The sequence below is a fragment of the Oncorhynchus clarkii genome, chromosome 20 (genome assembly GCF_045791955.1).
Source record: "Oncorhynchus clarkii lewisi isolate Uvic-CL-2024 chromosome 20, UVic_Ocla_1.0, whole genome shotgun sequence".
Lineage (NCBI taxonomy): Eukaryota > Metazoa > Chordata > Actinopteri > Salmoniformes > Salmonidae > Oncorhynchus > Oncorhynchus clarkii.
In genome coordinates this window covers 60665075-60685211 of record NC_092166.1, presented here as the reverse complement: position 1 = coordinate 60685211, position 20137 = coordinate 60665075, and positions in this window count along the sequence as shown.

Sequence of the window (20137 nt, the reverse complement as noted above, 5' to 3'; positions counted from 1 at the left end):
TCCCTATTTCCTCTTATCTTCTTCCGTTTGCTATTCATCCTCCTTCTTCTCCTTCATCCTCTCTGTGACTGATGGATCACCCACTTATACTTATTCCTGTCCAGGCATTCTGCTTCAACCTCTGTCTTTCTCTTTAATCTGCAACCCCCCCCCCCCCCCCCCCCCCCCCTTGCTCTGGCCTCTTTGAATGTGTGTGGGTCTGAGTTCGTGGGTGTATGTACACTGAGTATACAAACACCTGCTCTTTCCATGACATAGACTGACCAGGTGAATCCCTTATTGATGTCACTTGTTAAATCCACTTCAATCAGTGTAGATGAAGGGGAGGGGAGACAGGTTAAAGAAGGATTTTTAAGCCTTGAGACAATTGGGACATGGTTTGTGAATGTGTGCCAGTCATAGGGGAAATGGGTAAGACAAAATATTTAAGTGCCTTTGAACGGAGTATGGTACTAGGTGCCAGGCACACCGGTTTGTGTCAAGAACTGCAACGCTGCTGGGTTTTTAATGCTCAACAGTTTCCCGTGTGTATCAAGAATGGTCCAAAGGACATCCAGCCAATTTGACACAACTGTGTGAAGCATTGGCGTCGACGTAGGCCAGCATCCCTGTGGAACGCTTTCGACAGCTTGTAGAGTCCATGCCCCTACGAATTGAGGCTTCCATGCCCCTACGAAAGGGGGAGGACGGGTGCAACTCAATATTAGGAAGGTGTTCCTAATGTTTGGTGTACTTAGTCTACAGTATGGTGTGTGTTTGTACGTTCCGTTGCATGAGGGGCGACCCCTATGTAAATTCTGCTGTCTGATTCGCAGTGGGTCTTTGATAGGAGCCAGATCAGAGAGTAGTGGAAACAGACGGGGTACCAGATGTTAGAGGTGTACAGTAATCTCCATAACCCCTCAAAGCCAGGCTGTCCCAATCCCGTCCTCACACATCTTAAGGACGTCTCAGATGTTGGATGGATGTAGCAGAAAAGTGTTACAAGGTGAGTTTGTGTGTGTCCATCTGTGTGTGTTTTTCTCATGTGTGGGGTGTGTGTTATCCCTGACAGATCTGATCTCTTGGGGATTTTCCAGTTTGGTCTTTTCCCCCTGTCAACCAATTCACACATCATTAGAGAGACAGAGAGAGCGAGCGAGCGAGAGAGAGAGATAATCAGAGACAGAGACAGTGACAGAGTGACAGGAAGAGAAAATGAGAGAGAGATAGTAATAGAGAGAGAGATAGTAATAGAGAGAGAGGGGGAGAGAGAGAGAGAGAGAGAGATAATCAGAGACAGAGACAGTGACAGAGTGACAGGAAGAGAAAATGAGAGAGAGATAGTAATAGAGAGAGAGGGGGAGAGAGAGAGGGGGAGAGAGAGAGAGAGAGCGAGCGAGAGGAAGAGGGAATGAGAGAGAGAGAGGTCCACAGTTTGGCCGACCATCAGTTCTTGCCCAGCGATCTGGGAAGACTTACGACCACAATAACGAGGAGCTAGGCAAATATTTGCTTTCCGCTGCAAAACCTCCAGATGAAAAAGGATCCCCAGCTTTTATCCATGTTCCCTGTGGTCACAGCCCTGTTTTGAGTCTACAAACTTCATCAAAAAGGAATTTGACTTGCAGTTTATCAATCTTTTCACTGGGCTGATACACTTGCAGTTTGAGGTCTTGAAACTAACTACAGATCTAGGATCAGGGTAAATCCTAACCCTAGCTTCATGTCCACACCCCGGTTAAACCCTAATTATTGAATTAATTGTTTTGCTGTATTTGATTTACTGTTGATATGGATTAATATGTAATAAACATGATTGTATGTGCAGAAAGAGAGGCACACAGATGCATTCCCTTGGGGAAACAGAAACAGGAGTTAACGTTGCATGTTTAAGTACAATATTTAATTAAGTAGTTTACACTTGTTAGTCTACAGTAACCTGTTGTAACTAATTACTGATGTTCCTGCCTTTGACCAGTTTAACTGCCAGTATCAAATGTCTGCCAATGTTGAGTGTTATGATCAAAGTTTGACGCCAGACTGAGCCAAGGGCACACTGATAATGTACTGTATCTGTGACAGTGTGATTCTGTAGCAGCTGATGTTGTGACTTCCTACAAGCCTCTCGTGCTGGTGTTTACAGGGCAGTTGGTGCTGAGTGATAATATTTAAGGGCCTTCTCAGAGAAGGCCCATTAGACATTTTCTCTGCTTCTGTGCTGGAGATGTCTCCCTGTTGCAACTTGTAATTAAAACCAAAATTATGTTATCAAGGAATGCTCTCCTCTTTGTTCACCTGGAATGTCCCATTACACCCTTTCCCTAGCTTCATGTCCTGCTAGTGATGTATCTACTCTAATAATACATTCACATCAGGTGTCAGGTCTGCTCCTGCTCCCCCTCTCTGGTGCTCGAGGCCACCAGGCTGCTCCTCATTACGCACACCTGTCACCATCGTTATGCGCACTAGCGCTTCATCGGACTCACCTGGACTCCGTCACGTCATTGATTACCTCCCCTATATCTGTCACTTCCTCCGTTTCCTCCCTGTGTCTGCATTGATGTTGTTTTGTTTCTCTTGTCCAGATGGTTTCATCTCTATTTATTATTAAATAGTCACCCTGGTTCAATACTGTGGTGATTTTAGCATATAAATCTTGGTGGTTCAAAAATGAATAAAAGTAGGATGCATTGGGCAAAGCCAGTACACAACACTAAACAATACATGAATTGCACTATAAAGGTAACAAACGGTGCTACGTCAAGCAGTCCTAACATCTTACCACTGCTCCACCTGGCTGTCAGCAGAGCCTTGTCTGGCAGCCTCATTTACTGCCTTTTAAAAAACATAGCTGATATGGCTGACCACAAATGTGGTTTATAATGACAATTGAGATGTACAAACTATGGCATAAAGGGGACGACAAGCATAATCCGTCATTTCAATTAAGACATTATTGTGGGAGCTAGGATGGACGTAGTCAATATAACTACGTGTTTAGCACTTTTGAAATGTCCCGTGACAGAATTCCGAACATTCCGAACCGTTCTCACGGTGTTCTCCCTGTACACCAAGTCAGAACCGTAGTATAAATAAAGGGGGCATATAAGCAGACAATGAAATCTATTACAATATTCGATGATTACATTTCTCTATATCAGGTTATAGGCTACATGTGCACAACCAAGTCAGAACAGTAGGCAAAATTAAGAGGGGTAAATAGACCAAATTATTATGGTGACGCAAATTGGCTACTAACATCTTATTACACAACATACACTAACTACTACTTTATTAGCTACAGTATCTATATCTCCCTGGCATAGAACATCATTTATGCAGCAGGATTCAATATGTTTTTGGACTCACCTTGTTATGCTGTGCTCACTTGAACAGGAAGGTGGTGCGGTGGTCCTTCGTGAGCAAATGTTGTCATCAAAGTCTGTCATTCTCTGGATTTATGGTGCTTTCAAAACAATTGGAGGCCAGATTCACAATTTTGAGTTGGATGACCATTCAAAGCATATTTTCCCAGTCGGAGCTTGTTTATCCCCAACACAAATCATGCTTCATGAGCTGCACAAATCATGCTTCATGAGCTGCCTTTGGAGCTGCCTTACTCAAGACAGCAAAATAAGAGACCATGATTGTATGTAGCTTTATTAACTCAATGATATATACAGTGCCTTGCGAAAGTATTCGGCCCCCTTGAACTTTGCGACCTTTTGCCACATTTCAGGCTTCAAACATAAAGATATAAAACTGTATTTTTTGTGAAGAATCAACAACAAGTGGGACACAATCATGAAGTGGAACGACATTTATTGGATATTTCAAACTTTTTTAACAAATCAAAAACTGAAAAATTGGGCGTGCAAAATTATTCAGCCCCCTTAAGTTAATACTTTGTAGCGCCACCTTTTGCTGCGATTACAGCTGTAAGTCGCTTGAGGTATGTCTATCAGTTTTGCACATCGAGAGACTGACATTTTTTCCCATTCCTCCTTGCAAAACAGCTCGAGCTCAGTGAGGTTGGATGGAGAGCATTTGTGAACAGCAGTTTTCAGTTCTTTCCACAGATTCTCGATTGGATTCAGGTCTGGACTTTGACTTGGCCATTCTAACACCTGGATATGTTTATTTTTGAATCATTCCATTGTAGATTTTGCTTTATGTTTTGGATCATTGCCTTGTTGGAAGACAAATCTCCGTCCCAGTCTCAGGTCTTTTTCAGACTCCATCAGGTTTTCTTCCAGAATGGTCCTGTATTTGGCTCCATCCATCTTCCCATCAATTTTAACCATCTTCCCTGTCCCTGCAGAAGAAAAGCAGGCCCAAACCATGATGCTGCCACCACCATGTTTGACAGTGGGGATGGTGTGTTCAGCTGTGTTGCTTTTACGCCAAACATAACGTTTTGCATTGTTGCCAAAAAGTTCAATTTTGGTTTCATCTGACCAGAGCACCTTCTTCCACATGTTTGGTGTGTCTCCCAGGTGGCTTGTGGCAAACTTTAAACGACACTTTTTATGGATATCTTTAAGAAATGGCTTTCTTCTTGCCACTCTTCCATAAAGGCCAGATTTGTGCAATATACGACTGATTGTTGTCCTATGGACAGAGTCTCCCACCTCAGCTGTAGATCTCTGCAGTTCATCCAGAGTGATCATGGGCCTCTTGGCTGCATCTCTGATCAGTCTTCTCCTTGTATGAGCTGAAAGTTTAGAGGGACGGCCAGGTCTTGGTAGATTTGCAGTGGTCTGATACTCCTTCCATTTCAATATTATCGCTTGCACAGTGCTCCTTGGGATGTTTAAAGCTTGGGAAATCTTTTTGTATCCAAATCCGGCTTTAAACTTCTTCACAACAGTATCTCGGACCTGCCTGGTGTGTTCCTTGTTCTTCATGATGCTCTCTGCGCTTTTAACGGACCTCTGAGACTATCACAGTGCAGGTGCATTTATACGGAGACTTGATTACACACAGGTGGATTGTATTTATCATCATTAGTCATTTAGGTCAACATTGGATCATTCAGAGATCCTCACTGAACTTCTGGAGAGAGTTTGCTGCACTGAAAGTAAAGGGGCTGAATAATTTTGCACGCCCAATTTTTCAGTTTTTGATTTGTTAAAAAAGTTTGAAATATCCAATAAATGTCGTTCCACTTCATGATTGTGTCCCACTTGTTGTTGATTCTTCACACAAAAATACAGTTTTATATCTTTATGTTTGAAGCCTGAAATGTGGCAAAAGGTCGCAAAGTTCAAGGGGGCCGAATACTTTCGCAAGGCACTGTATATATTTTTTCTACATTGTTTGCAAACTGATATGTGACACATATTAATGCCAAAATAACATGTGAAACAGGAAAGCCTAAAAATGTGGGGCTCAAAACAGGTGGGACATTGATTCAACCTGTGTGTGTCCAGAGGTAGCCAATAAAAAGGAATCCTTCTATGACAACTCCCTGGGCAGCTAATTGTGTCATGTTTGCCAATGAGAAAAGCTACCAGCTAAAATTTTAAGACAAAGGTTTAAGCCAGAGGTTTAAGCAAGAGTTCGCAAGTATGGACTCCCTGTGTCTTCTCTTTATTGATATGATCCCAACCTAGGACCTTGACATGACAGTCAGTCAATTAACACAGTAATCAAATTCTCAATAATAACCCTTTGCTGACGAGTGGTTAAATCTGTGTATGCGAGAGAGAAATATTAGCCCCATAGATCACAGCAGAGGGATTTATTAGAAGCGTTTGTTAGCCAGGAGGGCAAGTCAAGACATCACTGTGGTCAATGTGTGTCTGCGTGTGTCTGTGCAAGCCTGCGTGTGTTTGTCACTCTAAAGGCAAAATCAAACTAAATTAAAATATTGCACTATGATTGATGCATCGTTCTCTTTATGTTTGGGAAGATTAGGGTTTTGATATTGATTTGAGAAACAATCACATTTCGACGATGATTCAATTAGTCACGGCAAACACAACTAAACAAAGGCAAGACTGACAGAAATGTCCTCAAAGTCAGAAAAAAACAGAAAGAATTCCAGCCAAAATGTATTAATTCTGTTCCAGAAGTGGACTTCCTCCACTCTCTCAGTGGACTTGATAACTTGTCCTGTTCGTTCTAAGCCTAACATAGTACTATCTTTCTGTTCTCATCTCTCCATCGCTCTCCCAATCTCCCATCTCTTCTGAAGATGGAGGGATGGGTATTAGATGATAGTTTTGTAGGGAGCAAGAGTTCTGGGAAGGACTGAGGTCTATAAATACCTCCAGTTAGTCAGTCTTGTCTTCTCTTACAGAGAGAGTGACTCATACATTACCATATGCTAACAATAACAGTCCGCTCCGGCCCGGCATCTGAAGATAAAATTCCTTCATATAATTTCCATCAGAAAGGCTAGCTAGTTGGTCGTAATTTCATTGACGTGAATAAAGACAACATTACAAAAGAATGTGTGCCCCGTTGATTTTTTGCTCTGTGAAGTATGAAGTTCACGATGACTTCCTGGTGATATTACTGTAAACTGTGCCTTGTATGGTGTCACCATGCTATATTCTTTCAAGCAGGCTTACCGTAATAGTTAACTAACTGCAATCTCAAAAACACATTGCACTATAGGCTGGACCGAGACGGGTGAAAAACAACTACAAAAACCAAGAGAGTAAGTGAGACCTTAGTGAAGGAGACCATGAAGACGACCATATGAAATCTCATTCAACCTTTATTAAATTCCAATCCTTTTGGAGACAGCGCCCCCATCTATTGTCTGACAATGATAATGACCAGTTAATGACCACAACATAACCCCAGCATGACTGTACACTGAGTGCACAAGACATTAAGCGCCCCTGCTCTTTCCATGACATAGACTGACCAGGTGAAAGCTATGATCCCTTATTGATGTCTGCTAAATCCCCTTCAATCTGTGCCGATGAAGTGGAGGAGGCGGGTTAATGAAGGATTTTTAAGCCTTGACACAAGTGAGACATGGATTGTGTACGCGTGCCATTCAGAGGGTGGATGGGCGAGACGAAAGATTGATGTGCCTTTGAACGGGGTATGGTAGTATGTGACAGGCGCACTGGCTTGAGTGTGTCAAGAACTGCAACGCTGCTGGGTTTGTCACACTCAACGATTTCCCGTGTGTATCAATAATGGTCCACCACCCAAAGGACATCGAGCCAACTTGACACAAATGTGGGAAGCATTGGAGTCAACATGGGCCAGCATCCCTGTAGAATACTTTCGACACCTTGTAGAGTTCATGCCCCGACGAATTGAGGTGGTTCTAAGGCCAAAAAGGGGTGCAACTCAATAATAGGAAGGAGTTGCTGATGTTTTGTACACTCAGTGTATAATGACTAAATTGACTCCAGTCTTCACCTCTGTAACTGGGCCACACCAGATGGTCAGGGCCTGGTGACATTTGGTCATCAGTATTCTCAGACCACTTTTGATGAACTCACAGTTAGTTCCTCTGCTTTACATGGCTCTGCAACACATTAGAAATGTCAACAAATGTCAAGGAAATGTCAAGGGCTAGCTGAGGGACCCACAAACACACACACAGCAAATTCAAGCAAAGGGACAGAGGCACACTCATACAAGCTACATCCTTTGGGCAGCTTGTTCTCTGTTCTCCTTTGTGTTCATGTTTGTATGTGTGTCTGTGTGTTGTGTGTGTATGTGTGTACACTCTGACATCAGTTTGCCTCTGTGGTACCATGGTATGTTTTTACCATTGATAACCAAAGTCATTGATATCATCTTACCTGTGCAAGCCACAACCAATGTGACCCTTGACGTTTGCTTTGGAAATGGGAAATTGATTATAGAGTATTGAAATAAACATTTGAAAATAGTTATTTTTTAACGTGACTGTGTCATAAATGTGGTTACAAGGTTAGGGTTTTTATTTTTACTCATTCAAGAAATCTTTATGTAAACTCAATAGTCAATAGGAGTGAGGTTGATGAAGGAAAATGTCATATCAGAGAGAGAGAGAGAGAGAGAGAGAAGATGCAAAATATTTTTTGGGGGGTGAAACAAACAAGAAATAAGCCATAAAACAGAAAACTTGAGCGTGCCTAACTATTCAACCCCCCCCACCCCCCTCCCCAAAGTCAATACTTTGTAGAGCCACCTTTTGCAGCAATTATAGCTGCAAGTCTCTTGGGCATGTCTCTATAGGCTTGGCACATCTAGCCACTACGATTTTTGCCCACTCTTCAAGGCAAAACTGTTCCAGCTCCTTCAAGTTGAATGGGTTCCGTTGGTGTACAGCAATCTTTAAGTCACACCACAGATTCTCAATTGGATTGAGGTCTGGGCTTTGACTAGGCCATTCCAAGACATTTAAATGTTTCCCCTTAAACCACTCAAGTGTTGCTTGTGTAGTATGCTTAAGGTCATTGTTCTGCTGGAAGGTGAATCTCTGTTACAGTCTCAGTTTCCCTCAAGAATTTCCCTGTATTTAGCGCCATCCATCATTCCTTCAATTCTGACCAGTTTCCCAGTCCATGCCGATGAAAACATCCCTATGATGCTGCCACCACCATGGTTCACAGTGGGGAAGCGGTTCTCGGGGTGATGAGAGGTGTTGGGTTTGCGCCAGACACAGCGTTTTCCTTGATGTCCAAAAATGCTCAAATTTTGTCTCATCTGACCAGAGTACCTTCTTCCATATGTTTGGCGAGTCTCCCACATGCCTCACACCAAACGTGTTTTCTTTAAGCCATGGCTTTTTTCTGTCCACTCTTCCGTAAAGCCCAGTGGTCCTATGGACAGATACTCCAATCTCTGCTGTGGAGATTTGCAGCTCCTTCAGGGTTATCTTTGGTGTCTATGTTGCCTCTCTGATTAATGCCCTCTTTGCCTGGTCCGTGAATTTTGGTGGGGCAGGTTTGTTGCCTTGCCATATTCTTTCCACTTTTTAATAATGGATTTAATGGTGCTCTGTGGGATATTCAACGTTTCTGATACGTTTTTATAACCCAACCCTGATCTGTACTTTTCCACAACTTCGTCCCTGACCTGTTTGGAGGGCTCCTTGGTCTTCATGGTGCCGCTTGTTTGGTGGTGCCCCTTGCTTAGTGGTGTTGCAGACTCTGGGGCCTTTCAGAACAGGTGTATACACTGCTCAAAAAATAAAGGGAACACTTAAACAACACAATGTAACTCCAAGTCAATCACACTTCTGTGAAATCAAACTGTCCACTTAGGAAGCAACACTGATTGACAATAAATTTCACATGATGTTGTGCAAATGGAATAGACAACTGGTGGGAATTATAGGCAATTAGCAAGACACCCCCAATAAAGGAGTGGTTCTGCAGGTGATAACCACAGACCACTTCTCAGTTCCTATGCTTCCTGGCTGATGTTTTGGTCACTATGAATGCTGGCGGTGCTTTCACTCTAGTGGTAACATGAGACGGAGTCTACAACCCACACAAGTGGCTCAGGTAGTGCAGCTCATCCAGGATGGCACATCAATGCGAGCTGTGGCAAGAAGGTTTGCTGTGTCTGTCAGCGTAGTGTCCAGAGCATGGAGGCGCTACCAGGAGACAGGCCAGTACATCAGGAGACGTGGAGGAGGTCGTAGGAGGGCAAAAACCCAGCAGCAGGACCGCTACCTCCGCCTTTGTGCAAGGAGGAGTAGGAGGAGCACTGCCAGAGCCCTGCAAAATGACCTCCAGCAGGCCACAAATGTGCATTGGTCTGCTCAAATGGTCAGAAACAGACTCCATGAGGGTGGTATGAGGGCCCGACGTCCACAGGTGGCAAATTCGCCACTGGCGCCCTGCGCTCTTCACAGATGAAAGCAGGTTAACACTGAGCACATGTGACAGACGTGACAGTCTGGAGACGCCGTGGAGAACGTTCTGCTGCCTGCAACATCCTCCAGCATGACCGGTTTGGTGGTGGGTCAGTCATGGTGTGGGGTGGCATTTCTTTGGGGGGCCGCACAGCCCTCCATGTGCTCGCCAGAGGTAGCCTGACTGCCATTAGGGACCGAGATGAGATCCTCAGACCCCTTGTGAGACCATATGCTGGTGCGGTTGGCCCTGGGTTCCTCCTAATGCAAGACAATGCTAGACCTCATGTGGCTGGAGTGTGTCAGCAGTTCCTGCAAGAGGAAGGCATTGATGCTATGGACTTCCCCAGACCTGAATCCAATTGAGCACATCTGGGACATCACGTCGCGCTCCATCCACCAACGTCACGTTGCACCACAGACTGTCCAGGAGTTGGTGGATGCTTTAGTCCAGGTCTGGGAGGAGATCCCTCAGGAGACCATCCAGCACCTCATCAGGAGCATGCCCAGGCGTTGTAGGGAGGTCATACAGGCACGTGGAGGCCACACACACTACTGAGCCTCATTTTGACTTGTTTTAAGAACATTACATCAAAGGTGGATCAGCCTGTAGTGTGGTTTTCCACTTTAATTTTGAGTGTGACTCCAAATCCAGACCTCCATGGGTTGATAAATTTGATTTCCATTGATACTTTTTGTGTGATTTTGTTGTCAGCACATTCAACTATGTAAAGAAAAATGTAGTTAATAAGATTATTTCATTCATTCAGATCTAGGATGTGTTATTTTAGTGTTCCCTTTATTTTTTTGAGCAGTGTATATACTGAGATCATGTGACAGATCATGTGACACTCATCTATTTAACTAATTATGTGACTTCTGAAGGTAATTGTTTGTACCATATCTTATTTAGGGGCTTCATGGCAAAGGGGGTGAATTCATACGCACATACCACTTTTCCATGTAATATTTTTTTGAATTTTTTGAAACAAGTTATTTTTTAAATTTAACTTCACCAATTTTGACTATTTTGTGTATGTCCAAATCCAAATAAAAATCAATTTAAATTACAGGTTGTAATGCAACAAAATAGGACAAAAGCCAAGGTGGATAAATACTTTTGCAAGGCACTGTAGCCTCTCTCTTCCCCAGTAGCCTCAACCGCTCTAGTTATCCCCCTCTCCAACATGTAAACTAGCCCTGGAAACACTCCATAGATATTATAGCTGGGAAAGAAACAAAAGGAGCGGGAGAAAGAGAAGGATAGAGAAAGCATACACGTAGTCTACTGAATTTGTTCTCTCTTTCTTTCCCTCCTGTTCTTTCTCTCTGGTGAGATACTAGAGACACACACACATACCACACACACACACACACACACACACACACACACACACACACACACACACACACACACACACACACACACACACACACACACACACACACACACACACACACACACACACACACACAAGAAATCAAACACAATCTGTAAGTGCTAAACCACTCAGGTAACCAGGGATAGGGTAGTGGCTGGCACATGGAAGAAAGAGACTGAATTCCAAGTTCACCCTGCTCTTGTGAATGTGAATTGATCAGCTACACGCATGGATATGTATCTCAACAACCACATATGTCAGCTAGGCTCCTTCTCCATGATAAAGACTGATATTCACAGAATGCAAAATACATGTAATATAACGGAAATCCCAACTCTTCAGAAAAAAAACAAATAACTTCACAGATTTTCATTGTAAAGGGTTTAAACACGGTTGCCCATGATTGTTCAATGAAACATAAACGATTAATGAACATGCACCTGTGGAACGGTTGTTAAGACACTAACAGCTTACAGACGGTAGGCAATTAAGGTCACAGTTCTGAAAACTTAGGACACTAACGAGGCATTTCTACTGACTCTGAAAAACAACAAACAAAGATGCCCAGGGTCCCTGCTCATCTGCGTGAACGTGCTTTAGGCATGCTGCAAGGAGGCATGAGGACTGCAGATGTGGCCAGGGCAATAAATTGCAATGTTCGTACTGTGAGACGCCTAAGACAGTGCTACAGGGAGACAGGACAGACAGCTGAACGTCCTCGCAATGGCAGACCACATGTAACAACAACTGCACAGGATCGGTACATCCGAACATCACACCTGCAGGACAGGTACAGGATGGCAACAACAACTGCTCGAGTTACACCAGGAATGCACAATCACTCCATCAGCGCTCAGACTGTCCGCAATAGGCTGAGAGAGGCTGGACTGAGGGCTTGTAGGCCTGTTGTAAGGCAGGTCCTCACAAGACATCACCGGCAACAACGTCACCTATGGGCACAAACCCACCGTTGCTGGACCAGACAGGACTGTCAAAAAGTGCTCTTCACTGACGAGTCGCGGTTTTGTCTCACCAGAGATGATGGTCGGATTTGCGGTTATCGTCGAAGGAATGAGCATTACACCGAGGCCTGTACTCTGGAGCAGGATCGATTTGGAGGTGGAGGGTCTGTCATGGTCTGGGGCGGTGTGTCACAGCATCATCGGACTGAGCTTGTTGTCATTGCAGGCAATCTCAATGCTGTGCGTTACAGGGAAGACATCCATACATCCTCCTCCCTCATGTGGTACCCTTCCTGCAGGCTCATCCTGACATGACCCTCCAGCATGACAATGCCACCAGCCATACTGCTTGTTCTGCGCGGGATTTCCTGCAAGACAGGAATGTCAGTGTTCTGCCATGGCCAGCCCAGAGCTCGGATCTCAATCCCATTGAGCACGTCTGGGGCCTGTTGGATCGGAGGGTGAGGGCTAGGACCATTCCTCCCAGAAATATCCATGAACTTACAGGTGTCTTGGTGGAAGAGTGGGGTAACATCTCACAGCAAGAACTGGCAAATCTGGTGCAGTCCATGAGGAGGAGATGCTCTGCAGTACTTAATGCAGCTGGTGGCCACACCAGATACTGACTGTTCCTTTTGATTTTAACCCCCCCCACTTTGTTCAGGGACACATTATTCAATTTCTGTTAGTCACATGTCTGTGGAACTTGTTCAGTTTATGTCTTAGTTGTTGAATCTTGTTATGTTCATACAAATATTCACACATGTTAAGTTTGCTGAAAATAAACACAGTTGACAGTGAGAGGACGTTTCTTTTTTTGCTGAGTTTAGAAGTGTTATTATCTGTAAGTATGTGTGCCGGATCCATCGCTCTGCTGTGGGACTGAAAACCATTTTCCTTCTATGGCCAAGAAGGCTTCGCCACACTGTGGCACTCCTACTGTACAGTGCCTTGCGAAAGTATTCGGCCCCCTTGAACTTTGCGACCTTTTGCCACATTTCAGGCTTCAAACATAAAGATATAAAACTGTATTGTTTTGTGAAGAATCAACAACAAGTGGGACACAATCATGAAGTGGAACGACATTTATTGGATATTTCAAACTTTTTTAACAAATCAAAAACTGAAAAATTGGGCGTGCAAAATTATTCAGCCCCTTTACTTTCAGTGCAGCAAACTCTCTCCAGAAGTTCTGTGAGGATCTCTGAATGATCCAATGTTGACCTAAATGACTAATGATGATAAATACAATCCACCTGTGTGTAATCAAGTCTCCGTATAAATGCACCTGTACTGTAATAGTCTCAGAGGTCCGTTAAAAGCGCAGAGAGCATCATGAAGAACAAGGAACACACCAGGCAGGTCCGAGATACTGTTGTGAAGAAGTTTAAAGCCGGATTTGGATACAAAAAGATTTCCCAAGCTTTAAACATCCCAAGGAGCACTGTGCAAGCAATAATATTGAAATGGAAGGAGTATCAGACCACTGCAAATCTACCAAGACCTGGCCGTCCCTCTAAACTTTCAGCTCATACAAGGAGAAGACTGATCAGAGATGCAGCCAAGAGGCCCATGATCACTCTGGATGAACTGCAGAGATCTACAGCTGAGGTGGGAGACTCTGTCCATAGGACAACAATCAGTCGTATATTGCACAAATCTGGCCTTTATGGAAGAGTGGCAAGTGTCGTTTAAAGTTTGCCACAAGCCACCTGGGAGACACACCAAACATGTGGAAGAAGGTGCTCTGGTCAGATGAAACCAAAATTGAACTTTTTGGCAACAATGCAAAACGTTATGTTTGGCGTAAAAGCAACACAGCTCATCACCACCCCCACTGTCAAACATGGTGGTGGCAGCATCATGGTTTGGGCCTGTTTTTCTTCAGCAGGGACAGGGAAGATGGTTAAAATTGATGGGAAGATGGATGGAGCCAAATACAGGACCATTCTGGAAGAAAACCTGATGGAGTCTGCAAAAGACCTGAGACTTTGACGGAGATTTGTCTTCCAACAAGACAATGATCCAAAACATAAAGCAAAATCTACAATGGAATGGTTCAAAAATAAACATATCCAGGTGTTAGAATGGCCAAGTCAAAGTCCAGACCTGAATCCAATCGAGAATCTGTGGAAAGAACTGAAAACTGCTGTTCACAAATGCTCTCCATCCAACCTCACTGAGCTCGAGCTGTTTTGCAAGGAGGAATGGAAAAAAAATTCAGTCTCTCGATGTGCAAAACTGATAGAGACATACCCCAAGCGACTTACAGCTGTAATCGCAGCAAAAGGTGGCGCTACAAAATATTAACTTAAGGGGGCTGAATAATTTTGCACGCCCAATTTTTAAGTTTTTGATTTGTTAAAAAAGTTTGAAATATCCAATAAATGTCGTTCCACTTCATGATTGTGTCCCACTTGTTGTTGATTCTTCACAAAAAAATACAGTTTTATATCTTTATGTTTGAAGCCTGAAATGTGGCAAAAGGTCGCAAAGTTCAAGGGGGCCGAATACTTTCGCAAGGCACTGTATGTCCAATGCAATCTTTATAGCGCAACATAACCGCAGGCAAAAGGCAATAGAATGCGAGCAGGCTGTCATTACATGTTGATGGAGCCTATAAAAACACATGATATATTCTCTCCAATCTCCCATGTAGGGACTCCAGGATCCCACAGCAGTAAACACGATGTAGAGGAGAAATGTAAAACCCTTGCCATCTCTCCTTCAGTTTTCCCCTTTCCCCCGATTATCTCCCCCCCCCCCCCCCATCTCCCTCCATTGCTTTGCCTCTATCCTCTGTGTTCAATCCCTTTCTTCTTTCTCCTCCCCCTCTACCCCTCTTTTCCCCTCTATCCATCAGTGTCCTCTAGAAGACTCTACTCAGTGATAGGGACTGTCTCCCAAAGGGCACCCTATTCCCTTTGTAGTGCACTACTTTTGACCAGACATTTGGGCCCTGGTCCAAAGAAGTGCACTGTATAGGGAATAGGGTGCCATTTGAGATGCGCCCAGGGTAGTGGGATAAGCAGCTATTAGATCTCTATTTGGGCCCGTCTGCTTCAATATCAGTCCAGTGCAGTGGTGTGTAGTGGACGTACGTCTCTGTGCGTGTGAGTTCGTGGCCCTGTCTCTGTGACCTTTCCTCTGATGCTGATGAATATGAATGGACAGATCTGTCTTTACCTCCCCTCTATCCCTCCACCCCAGAATACCATAACCGAGTTAGTGCCTTCAGGAAGTATTCATACCCCTTGACTTATTCCACATTTTGTTTTTGTTACAGCATGAACACAATCTGCCATAATGACATAGCGAAAACATGTTTTTAGAAATGTTTCCAAATGTATTGGAAATGAAATACAGAAATATCTCATTTACATAAGAATTCACACCCCTTTGCTATGACACTCCAACTGAGCTCAGGTGAGATGTCACCAGAACTTGATTAGAGTTCACCTGTGGCCAATTCAATAGTTTGGACAATGATTTAGAAAGAAACACACTTGTCTATATAAATGTCCTAGAGTTGATAGTGCATGTCAGAGCAAAAACTATACCATTAAGTCCAAGGAACTGTCCGGAAATCTCCGTGATTTTGATGCTGCATACACTACCGGTCCAAAAAGAACACCTACTCATTCAAGGGTTTAATTTATATTTACTATTGTCTACACTGTAGAATAGTAGTGAAGACATCAACACTATGAAATAATACATATGGAATCATGTAGCAGCCAAAAAAAGTGTTAAACAAATCAAAATATTTTTTTTATATTTGAGATTCTTCAAATAGCCACCATTTGCCTTGATGATAGCTTTGCACTCTTAGCATTCTCTCACCCAGCTTCATCAGTCGGTCACCTGGAATGCATTTCAATAAACAGGTGTGCCCTGTTAAAAGTACATTTGTGGAAATTCTTTCCTTCTTAAAGTGGTTGAGCCAATCAGTTGTGTTGTGACAAGGTAGGGGTGGTATACAGAAGACCAAGTCCATATCATGGCAAGAGCAGCTGAAATAAACAAAGAGAAAAGACAGTCCATCATTACTTTAAGACATGAAAGTCAGTCAATACGGAACATTTCAAGAACTTTGAAGAACTTACAATGTAGAAAATAGTAACAATTAAGAAAAACCCTTGAATGAGTAGGTGTTCTAAAACTTTTGACTGGTACTGTATATCTGGGAAAGGGTATCAAATAAAATGTTATTTGCCAAATACCGTGAAATGCTTACTTACAAGAACTTAACCAACAATGCAGTTCAAGAAATACTTAAGAAAATATTCACCAAAGAATCAAAAGTAATAATAGTCAAATAAATAAATAAATTACAATGAAAATAACGAGGCTATATACACGGTGGATCGGTACCAAGTCAATGTACACTTTAGTCGAGTTATTTTGTACATGTAGGTAGGGTTAAAGTGACTATGCGTAGATAATAAACAGCGTGTAGCAGCAGTGTAAAAACAAAGGGACAGGGGGACGGGGGACGGGGGGGCGGGGGGGGGCGTGTCAATGTAATAGGCTGGGTGGCCATTTGATTAATTGTTCAGCAGTCTTATGGCTTGGGGGTAGAAGCTGTTAAGGAGCCTTTTGGTCCTAGACTTGACGCTCCGGTACCACTTGCCGTGCGGTAGCAGAGAGAACAGTCTATGAAATGGGTGACTGACTTTTGGGTCTTCCTCGGACACCGCCTAGTATATAGGTCCTCGATGGCAGGAAGCCTGGTCCCAGTGATGTACTGGGTCGTACGCACTACCCTCTGTAGCGCCTTATGGTCAGATGCCGAGCAATTACCATACCAGGTGGTGATGCAACCGGTCAGGTTGCTCTCAATTGTGCAACCGTATAACTTTTTGAGGATCTGGGGACCCATGCCAAGTCTTTTCAGTCTCCTGAGGGGGAAAAGGTTTTGTCATGCCCTCTTCACAACTGTCTTGGTGTGCTTGGACCATGTTAGTTCGTTGGTGATGTGGACACCAAGGAACTTGAAAATCTCGACCCGCTCCACTACAGTCTCGTCGATGATAATGGGTGTCTGTTCGGCCCGCCTTTTCCTGTAGTCCACGAACAGCTCCTTTGTCTTGATCACGTCGAGGGAGAGGTTGTTTTCCTGGCACCACACTGCCAGGTCTCTGACCTCCTCCCTATAGGCTGTCTCATTGTTGTCGGTGATCAGGCCTACCGCTGTTGTGTCGTCAGCAAATGTAATGATGGTGTTGGAGTCGTGTTTGACCATGCAGTCGTGGGTGAACAGGGAGTACAGGAGGGGACTAAGCACGCACCCCTGGGGGGCCCTAGTGTTGAGGATCAATGTGGCAGATGTATTTTTTTTTTTAACCCCTTTTTTCTCCCCAATTTCGTGGTATCCAATTGGTAGTAGTTACAGTCTTGTCTCATCGCTGCAACTCACGTACGGACTCGGGAGAGGCGAAGGTCGAGAGCCATGCGTCCCCCGAAACACAACCCAACCAAGCTGCACTGCTTCTTGACGCAATGCACATCAAACCTGGAAGCCGGCCGCACCAATGTGTAGGAGGAAATACGTACACCTGGCAACCTGGTCAGCGTGCACTGCGCCCGGCCCGCCACAGGAGTCGCTAGTGCGCGACAAGACAAGGATATCCCTGCCAGCCCAACCCTCCCTAACCCGGATGACGCTGGGCCAATTGTGCGTCGCTCCATGGGCCTCCCGGTTGCAGCTGGCTGCGACAGAGCCTGGGCTCGAACACAAAGTCTCTGGTGGCACAGCCTTAGACCACTGCGCCACCCGGGAGGTGCAGATGTGTTGTTGCCTACCCTTACCACCTGGGGGCGGCCCGTCGGGAAGTCCAGGAACCAGTTGCAGTCACTTATAGTCACTTATAGTCACTGTGGGGACGACGTCATTGATGAAGCCGGTGACTGAGGAGGTATACTACTCAATGCCATTGGATGAATCCCGGAACATATTCCAGTCTGTGTTTGCAAAACAGTCCAGTAGCGTAGCATCCGGGTAATCTGACCACTTACGTATTGAGCGTAAGTCACTGGTACTTCCTGCTCTAGTTTTTGCTTGTAAGCAGTAATCAGGGGTACAAAATAATGGTCCAATTTGCCAAATGGAGGGCGAGGGAGAACTTTGTATGCACCTCTGTGTGTGGAGTAAAGGTGGTCTGGAGTTTTTCCCCCTCTGGTTGCACATGTGACCTGCTGGTAGAAATGAGGTAAAACAATTTAAGTTTGCCTGCATTACAGTCCCCGGCCACTAGGAGCACCGCTTCTGGGTGAACATTTTCTTGCTTGTAGAAAACAATTGCTAGAGTGTTGAAAGTTTCGAAGAGCTCAGGATCTCAATCATTGGGAAATGGAAGAAACATGGAACTACCCAGACTCTGCCTAGAGTTGGCTGCTCCCCATCTAACTTAACAGAGGGAGAGAAAATCTTAAATTACTTTTTTTTTTACCCCTTTTTCTCCCCAATTTCGTGGTATCCAATTGTTTTAGTAGCTACTATCTTGTCTCATCGCTACAACTCCCGTACGGGCTCGGGAGAGAGGTTGAAAGTCATGCGTCCTCTGATACACAACCCAACCAAGCCGCACTGCTTCTTAACACAGCGCCATCCAACCTGGAAGCCAGCCGCACCAATGTGTCGAAGGAAACACCGTGCACCTGGCAACCTTGGTTAGCGCGCGTTGCACCCGACCCGCCACAGGATTCGCTGGTGCGCGATGAGATAAGGATTTCCCTACCGGCCAAACCCTCCCCAACCCGGACGACGCTAGGCCATTTGTGCGTCGCCCCACGGTCGCGGCCGGTTACGACAGAGCCTGGGCGCGAACCCCGAGTCTCTGGTGGCGCAGTGGTTAACTTAACCAGCGAGAGAAAATCTTAAAGGAAGAATGGGAGAAAATCCGCAAATCCAGATATGCAAAGCTGTAATCGCCAACAAATGTGCTTCTACAAAACAACATATTTACTCAGGGGTGTGAATACTTATGTAAATGAGATATTTCTGTATTTAATTTTCAACAAATATTTGATCCATTTTGAATTCAGGCTGTAACAACAAAATGTGGAATAAGTCAAGGAGTGACCACCACTGCCAATTTTGATGGGGTGATACGTTCTGTATCTACTCACACATGTAACTAACTGTAAGTTGCAGGTGTGTGTGCGCGAGTGAATGTGTGTGTGAGGAAGTGAGGTGATTGATGTGCCTGCTGCCTGTTACTAGTGTGTGTGTGTGACTCACACGGCACAGGTAGACCACCGGTACTGGGCCGATAAGCCCCAGACCTCCAAGAGAGGAAAATCAATACACACCACTCCTCAACTCTGCCTGGCTCCGCTGTGAAAGCACGCACACACGCACAGGGATAAGAGGTCTGATGAGGACTCCCAGTGATCGGAAGGCCTCAGGTAACCTTTTCTTATTAAGATTCCTGGAAAAGTTCCCACATAGCCAGCAACTTAACATTACTGTTATTGGCCATGTTTCCTTAAATGGAACAGACATTTCTCTCACTTATTTCAAGACGGACAAAAATGTCCCCATCACGAGATTGGGATATGATAAAACTACTCCTCTCTTTCTTCCATCTCTTTGTGGTAGGTCTGTTTGGTTTTTCTACTGTATACAGCTCCACGGATTCTCTCTTCCCCCTCTCTCTCTCCCTTCGACAGACAGTAGAGATCTCTCTACCTTTCTGCTCTCTGTCCTTTGTTCCCCTTTACTCAATCATCTTCTATTCTTCAATATAGAGCTTTGTTCCCTCCCTTTCTGCCTTTCTACCTCTCGTCATTGTTATATTCTCTTCTGTACAGCACTTTGTATCTCTCCGTTCCACCTCCCCCTTTCTCTCTTTCCAGGTTGGCATGTCGCTCAGGCCCCTATGGCCTCATTATCAGCCCGGCAGACTGAGGGAGCGGGCCACACACACACACACACACACAAACAAACCCTCTGCCACTCCCTTGGTCTTGGGCAGGTAAATTGT